Below are 7,998 nucleotides of genomic sequence, written 5' to 3'. Positions count from 1 at the left end.
CCTCCCAAGTAGCTGGGACTACAGGCACCTGCCACAACACCCGGCTATTTTTTGGTTGCAGCCATCATTTTTGGCGGGCCCAGGCTGGATTCGAACCTGCCACCTTAGGTGTATGTGGCTGGCGCCTTAGCCACTTAAGCCACAGGTGCCCAGCCTCTTTTTTTTTTTAGACAGAGTCTCAAGCTATCACTCTGGGTAGAGTGCTGTGGCATCATAGCTCACAGCAACCTCCAATGCTTGGGCTCAATTGATCCTCTTGCCTCAGATTTTCTATTTTCGGTAGAGATGGGATCTTGCTTTTGCTCAGTCTGGTCTCCAACTCCTGAGCTCAGGCAATCCACCTGCCTCAACCTCCCAGAGTGCTGGGATTACAAGTGTGAGCCACCGCGCCAGGCCAAGGCTGTTTTCTATCTTGTACTATACAGACCATATACACGTTTTCATATTTCTTTATACAAAATGGGCTTTTCCACATAATCAACTATGAAAGGAGGCTAAAAACAACTGCAGCTTTGTGGGCCAAGTCCGAATGCAAATGCTGCCATTCTCCAGACTTAGCCGTGTGAAGAAACCAGATAAATCTAAGGAAAACAATTCATTCTGTCCCATCAGGTGATTTGAAAAGCAGGAGAATGACTCTTTCATTTCAGAGTTAAGTAGCTGTTCATGTTGGTGTTGGGGGAGCTCCCCAGCAGCATTTCCAATCTGGGTTGAATGTTGAAGTCAGCAGGGGAGCTTTAAAAATTACAGATCTGGGCCAGCATGATGGCTCATGCCTATAATCCCAGCACTCTGGGAAGCTGAGGTGGGTGGATCATCGGAGCTTAGGAGTTGGGAGACCAGCCTGAGCAAGAGCAAGACCCTGTCTCTATTAAACAGAAAAACTCACCAGGGGTTGTGGCAGACACCTGTAGTCCCAGCTACTCAGGAGGCTGAAACAAGAGGATCTCTAGAGCATAAGAGTTTGAGGTTGCTGTGAGCTGTGACACCACCACACTCTACCAAGAGCAACAAGTGAGACTTTGTCTCAGAAAAAACCTGCCCCAGGATCTCCAGAAAATATGCAATATGCAAATGTGGCGATGTGCACAGAATGATAAGGGTGCTTTCTCAAGGAGAATGCATAAACCAGGGCCATTAGAACTTGGGACACCCAGGCAGAGACCAGCAGGAGTGGAACCCTGCTGGGTCAGAGGGCAGTACCTCCAGCAGCCTCTGCTCACCCATCAGGCAGCCTGTAGAAGGGAGCTGGCTGCCGTGGAGAGGAGACATGCACTGACCTGGTTCTTTTCATGGACAGAACAGAAAGCACCGAGGAGGAGCCTGACGATGGACAAGTGATTATAGCGCGCAGCAACGTGCAAACAGGTGTCGCCTGCCTGCGGACAGAAACCAGACTCTAAGCACAGACTGAACAGTTACAAAACCAAATAGAGAAAAATAAAAACAAAATACCATTTAAAAGCTGGCACACAATTACAAACTCCCTTTCAGGGATGCTGATGTGAATATAAGCATCTCTCTTAACATTGGTGTCCCACCCCAATGCCCTGCCACCTCGGGCAGCCCTGTTCATTTTCTGCCTGCGCAGAACCATCATGTGGCCAAACAGAATCTCTGCTTTCCTGTTTATGAAACTGGATGTCTGGTCCCCACCAGACTTTGGAAGAGTTGAGGAGGGGTCTGTTTTCCAGCATCTGATAAGGATCCACTGACCCTGGCCTTCCCTACAACCTAGGGGGCCTGAAGTAAACTAAATTAAGGCCAACAGCATTGTTTTGGTAACCGCTCCCAGCACAGACACATCATGGCCAAAAGGAGGAGGCAGCAGGGGAGTCGTCAAGTTTTAAGAGCACGTGTGTTTTCCCAAATTCAAGGAGCATCCCATTTCAACAAGACTCCAATATCCTACATGGAACAATGTCGCCTGGGAAGCTGACCAGGGGATAATCATTGGGAGCAAAAAGGGCATTCAGAAAAGCCCAGCACTAAGGTCTTCCTCAGTGGGCACAGGTAGATTCTGCTCCCAGCAAGACATCAACAGAACTGGAGCCAGAGCCGTGATGCCTGCAGTGTTCTCCTGACATTTCCATTCTAGCTCTACCTAGAGAATGGCAGCTACTCAGCTCAACCTTGTCCCCTGCATTAAGAAGGAGCTGAACTGAAAGCTGAGGTTCAGAACATTCTAGAATAGTCTTAGATAAGCCTGCCCCCAAACAGGAAGACCCCCAGCTAAGGCCACTTTGAAGAGAAGTTCCTGGTTTTCTTGCCAATGTGGCTGATGCGTGGGATTTATAAAGGAAGTACAGATTCTTCATAGAGGAAGAAGGGATACTACTCAGGTGCCCCTTCAGGTTACCTCGTCCCTAGGACGCCTCAGTCATCAGCAGGACCTGCCCTCTGTAGATGCTGGGCGGGGGCGTCCTAGGACCTCTCTAAGTGGCATTACTTCATTTTTGCTGATAATAGTACGACACCCCATGTGAGTGGGGACCTTCTTGTAACAGTTAGCAGGCTTTCTCAATTGTCACTGGCAGGCATGTGCTATAAGAAATGATAAAATGGGCTGAGAATGGTGGCTCGCTCCTATAATCCGAGCACTCTGGGAGGCCAAAGCCGGTGGACTGCATGAGGTCGGGAGCTCAAGACCAGCCTGAGCAAGAGACCCCGTCTCTACTACAAATAGAAAAACTAGGGGTGGCACCTGTGTTTCAGTGAGTAGGGTGCCAGCCCCATATACCGAGGGTGGCTGGTTTGTGCACGGCCCTGGCCAAACTGCAACAAAAAAATAGCTGGGCACTGTGGCAGGCACCTGTAGTCCCAACTACTCGGGAGGCTGAGGCAAGAGAATCGCCTAAGCCCAGGAGTTGGAGGTTGCTGTGAGCTGTGACACCATGGCACTCTACCAAGGGTGACAAAGTGAGACTGTCTCTAAAAAAAAAAATAGAAAAACTAGTTGGGCATTGTGACAGGCACCTGTAGTTCCAGCTACTTGGGAAGGAAGAAGCCAAGAGTTTGAGGTTGCTGTGAGCACTATACCCAGGGCAACAGAGTGAGACTCAGTCTCAAATTAAAAAAAAAAAAGATAAAATGAACCAAAGTGAGGAGCAAAGGGGAAAGGATGAGAAAAAAGCAACGTTTTCAAGTCCTGTGATTTCTCTTGTCATGCGCCTAAAATGGCCTCTTAGGAAATTAGCAAAACATGAATAACTTTAGAAATAGTTCTCAAACACTTTTTACATCTTAATTTTTAGATGTGAATACTCAAGTATGCTTTGGGGGTTATTTTCTGAAGTGATGAGAAGGAGGAGGAGAAAAAGGGAGGGGAAGAAAGAGATGGGCAGAGGGGAGAGAGAAGCCAGTTTTGTTCACCCACATTATTTTTGAGGTCAGCACGGGCCCCGCCCAGCAGGAGGACTCGAGTGCTCTGGGAGTGGCTGTTCTGGCAGGCCAGGTGCAGAGCTGTGTTCCCCGCCTTGGAAAGAGGCAGACAGAAGGGAGGACATGTTAGCAACCCGTTTCTGCGCAGCACTTACCCAGAAGGGAGAAGTCAATGCTGGCGCCTCCTGCAGAGTGGTCCCAGCAGGGGCGCCAGAGGCTGGAACATTTAATTTGGAATCCACAAGGCAAGGCCCTTCAAATGCTCAGCTTTGAATTTCTTACCTGTGAAGTGTGGCTTTTTCAAATTTATTCTTGTATTTTTCTTGAAACTTCAAAATTTAAACTATGAGGAGGAGTGGAGGGGCCAAAAACCTACCTAATGGGTACAATGCACACTATTTGGGTGACAGCACAGCTATAGCAGCAACTCAAGCATTACAAAAGCAATCCATGTCACCAAAAACATTTGTACCCCCTCAATATTAATAGTTTTAAATACAAAAAAATTTGAACTATGACTAAGGTGCCCACCGAGCAGGAACTGTGGCTGCATCTGTCATGTAGCACACAGCTCCAGTTCCTTTTGCTTTTTGGCCTCTCCCGTCAACATGTCACAGCCCAGGGGTCAGAATAATGCCTATTGCAATCTTGTAGGAAAAATGCCATGACAGGAACAGAACTTTCGAGTCTGTGAGAGCAATACCTGCAAGCCCTGGGGAAGTAAAAAGGAGGCGCAGGATGACAGGAGATTGGCGCTGTCCCAGAGTCAGGGGGACTCCCCAGGTGACGCACCCCTGCCATGGCTCCTCCCTCACCCAGCACTCCCCTTCTTCTCTCATGGCCCTGGCTGATCCTCCAGGATCTTATTACATTCCTGACCTTTCCAAAAGAGAAATGAGGTTTTTCTTTTTTCATTTTTAAATAGAGAAAAACTGGACGGGTCAGTTCACAGACCTCTTCTCATAACCTCAGCACTAATCAGCCCAGTGAGTCCTCCTTACTGTTACCTCCTGGAACATGGGGGTGACATGCCAAGCCTGAGGGCTCCGAGGTCCTCAGCCCTCGCTGCACTAGACCCACTCGGGGTGGGACATTGGCACCACTGTAGCCCTTCTGGAGACTGACTGACTTAGCCTTGGGCTGGGATCTCTGCTGTCCCTGTCTCAGCACTTGAAGTCCTACATTCTGAAAAGTCCCTCAGTCTGGGGCAAACCTGGACAGGCAGTCATTTTAGGCCTGGTCTTCGGGGTTTTTCTTAAGTTTGCTTTTTCTTCTTTTGCTGAAAGTTCTCCAGGAGAGTCCAATGGGCACTGGTGGAGAGCCGCTGCTAGCTTAGTTCTCAGGAACGGGATACACATTCCAGACCACATTCCACACCCTCTATCCTGACTGTGGTTGGCTTGCAGAGTGTGCTGGATAAATGAGTGGAGTAAAAGAAACTTGGCAGCCCCAGAAATACAGAGAACTGGCTCAGCACCTGTGGCTCAAGTGGCTAAGACACCAGCCACGTACACCTAAGCTGGTGGGTTCGAATCCAGCCCGGGCCCGCCAAACAACAATGACGGCTGCAACCAAAAAATAGGTGGGCGTTTTGGCGGGCGCCTGTAGTCCCAGCTACTTGGGAGGTGGAGGCAGGAGACTTGCTTGAGCCCAGGAGTTGGAGGTTGCTGTGAGCTGTGATGCCATAACACTCTACCCAGAGCGACAGCTTGAGGCTCTGTCTCAAAAAAAAAAAAAAAAAGAAAGAAATACAGAGAACCACAGCTTATTCTGCCAATAAGAAAACATCAATTTATATGCAAAAGTGTTTGGATCAAGCAAATGGAAGCCCATATGTTTGGATAGACGAATCATGGCCACTCCGCGTTTGGAGAACTGGTCAGGGGTAAACAGGAGGGAACTCCTCGAACGCGCAGCGCCACAGAGAAACCTCAAGACTTCACGGGGACTGAGAGAAGCCAGGCGAGAAAGGCCTCGTACGCAGGGCTGTATGATTCCACTTACGGGATATTTTTGAAAAGGCAAAACGGATTTGTGGTTCCCAGAGCTGGGAGAGAGTGATTGGGGTGAAGAACTTTTGGGGGTGCTGGGAACATTCTCTGTCTTGTGGCGGTGCTTATATGACTGTGTGCATTTGCCAAAATTCATACAGCAGTGTGATCTCACACCTAAGAAAGACAAACTCTGTAAGTTGTACCTCAAGACCTAACATTCAAACATAGGACCTGGCGTACAAGTATGAAATTGTCCCCACTCTGAGCAACGGGCACGGATTTCCCAGACAGGAGCCGCCATATTTGCTGAAGAAGGATCTTTCTAGTGGCTCTCCCAGAGGCTGAGGCTGGTCAGAATGTAGAAGTCACTCTGGGATGGCATGAGTTACCTGACCCACCTTCCCAAAGCCATTTTATCTAGAGGGAGAATCTATACCGACCGGGGCTAGTTCATGGCCCTAACTGTCTTGCAAATGACCTTGTGTCTTGGTCAAGCATCTATGGGCTCCCAGCTTAAACTTATGTACCCATTAACTGGGACCACCTACTTCTCAGAGTTAGTACAAAAAGAAAATGTACTTATACAGCAGCTCAGGTTCTCTACTGAAGACATGGAGCAGTGCCCAGCCTGCCAAGCAGGGAGCCGGGCACTCAGTGCTGCAGTATGACAACACAGTTTCCTTTCCCCTAAGGCCTAACCCATGAGGGAAACCTGACACATTCAAATGACAGCACGAAGCTGCGTGTGGTGCCACGAGAGCTGCAGAGACAACACTGTGGTCCTTCAGGGAGGGGGAGGCCTTGGGGGCCAGGCTGCAGGCCAGTCCCAGGGAGCAGGAAACAGGAGGAGCCAGTGAGCCTCCTCAGAAGGCAGGAGTGTGTGGGGGAGGGAAGAGGCAGGGAGAGCTCCAGAGGCAGGTTGGGGGTGGCCTCCAGACAGCATCAGGTTGGGGACATTACTGAAAGGTTTCTGAGCAAGAGCAGGATGGCAAAGGGACTAGACTCAAGGCAGCCAACCTATGCTAAGGCTTCTGAAATAATCTGGGGACACTGAAGAATTAGCATGGAAAGAGAGGGACAGGTGTCAGACTTGAGGGGTGTCCTAGAGGTGAGCAGGGACTACAGAGGGGAGACAGCAGAAAGTGCAGGAGAAGAAAAGTCCTTCCCTCTCCCTGTCTCCATGAGGACAGGGATGGCTCAATCACACTCTTCCATGAGCAGATGGGAAAGTAAGGAGGGTAGGTCGCCCAGGAGGTCAAGGTCAAGGCCGCTGATGTAGGTTCTTATGCTCCTCGTGTAGATCATGCTTGCAGAGGAGTTTCAAGTTTTCATTTCTATTTCCTGCAGTACACAAGGCCCCGAGAAGTCACTTCACTGATGGAGCGCATTTCTATTTCTAATAGGTTTGTTGCTAATCTTGTGTGTGGATGTGCGTCAAGGTGTTGTAAACTAGAGATACTGTGATTTCGGATCCAACTTGGCCATAATATTGTGCACATACTCTGTGTGTGTGCATGTGTGTATACATGTACATGTGTGCGTTTTGGTGCTGTGGTGTGCTGTGACACCACAGCACTCTACCAAGGATGACAAAGTGAAACTCTTTTTCAAAAGAAAAAAAAAAAAAGAAATGAGGACAAGCTCTTCTGTGACCCTTTCTTACCTCTCCTGCAAATATCCCACAGGTACTGACAGTGCTTTTTAATATTTAACATAAAATATGCCTCTTCTCCTAATTGTAAATGAATAACCAGTTCATTTGGAAAATTTGGGAAAGATACCAAAGTAAAAATAAAAATCAATCATAGCATCAATCCTTAGAGATAATGACTGTTACTATTCTAGTGACACCCTTCCATGCTTAAATTTTTTAATATGTAAATTTATAATGAATACTAGGACATGTAGCATATATGATTTTATATCCTTTTGTCATGTTCTTTAACAAATCAAGAGCATTATCTTCTAAACTATGATTTTTTTTTTTTTTCAGACAGAGCCTCAAGCTGTTCCCCTGGGTAGAGTGCCATGGCATCATAGCTCACAGCAACTTCCAACTCCTTGGCTCAAGCGAGTCTCCTACCTTCACCTCCCAAGTAGCTGGGACTACAGGCACCCGCCACAACACCTGGCTATTTTTTTTTTGGTTGCAGCTGTCGTTGTTTGGTGGGCCCAGGCTGGATTCGAACCCACCACCTTAGGTGTATGTGGCTGGCGCCTTAGCCACTTGAGCCACAGGTGCGAAGCCTAAACTATGATTTTTAATATGAATTGTATTCCATTATATGAATGAACAATCATTTTAAATCCCTTCCCCCACATTTAAAAAATACAACTGGCTGGGTGCGGTAGCTCACACCTGTAATTCTAGCACTCTGGGAGGCTGAGGTGGGTGGATAGCCTGAGTTTAGGAGTTTGAGACCAGCCTGAGCCACAGCCAGACCCTGTCTCTACTAAAAATAGAAAAACTAGCAGGGCACTGTGGTGGGCGTCTGTAGTCCCAGCTACTTGAGAAGCTGAGGCATGAGGATGGCTTGAGCCCAAGAGTCTGAGGTTGCTGTGAGCTGTGATGATGCTATAGCACTAGTCAGGGCAACAGAGTGAGACTTTGTCTCCAAAAAAA

At 48.2% G+C, this 7,998-nt stretch overlaps 1 protein-coding gene across 2 annotated transcripts in view; it reads right to left on the bottom strand.

Annotated features, from left to right (window-relative positions):
* The window catches only part of ANKRD6 (ankyrin repeat domain 6), a 39,027-nt gene that overhangs the window by 19,864 nt on the left and 11,165 nt on the right, over positions 1-7,998 (bottom strand). The window contains exon 4 of one of the 2 annotated variants that reach the window (XM_023517708.1): positions 3,377-3,475. The gene's annotated coding sequence lies outside the window, so the exon portion shown is untranslated. Of the gene's footprint in view, positions 1-1,280; positions 1,380-3,376; positions 3,476-7,998 lie in introns of both variants that reach the window. The other variant, XM_023517709.1, reaches the window with a different exon arrangement.

The sequence above is a fragment of the Otolemur garnettii genome, unplaced genomic scaffold (genome assembly GCF_000181295.1).
Source record: "Otolemur garnettii isolate 467f Iridium unplaced genomic scaffold, OtoGar3 scaffold00118, whole genome shotgun sequence".
Classification (NCBI taxonomy): Eukaryota; Metazoa; Chordata; class Mammalia; order Primates; family Galagidae; genus Otolemur; species Otolemur garnettii.
Note: the sequence above shows the minus strand (reverse complement) of the source record. Positions and strands in the feature narration are given on the sequence as shown.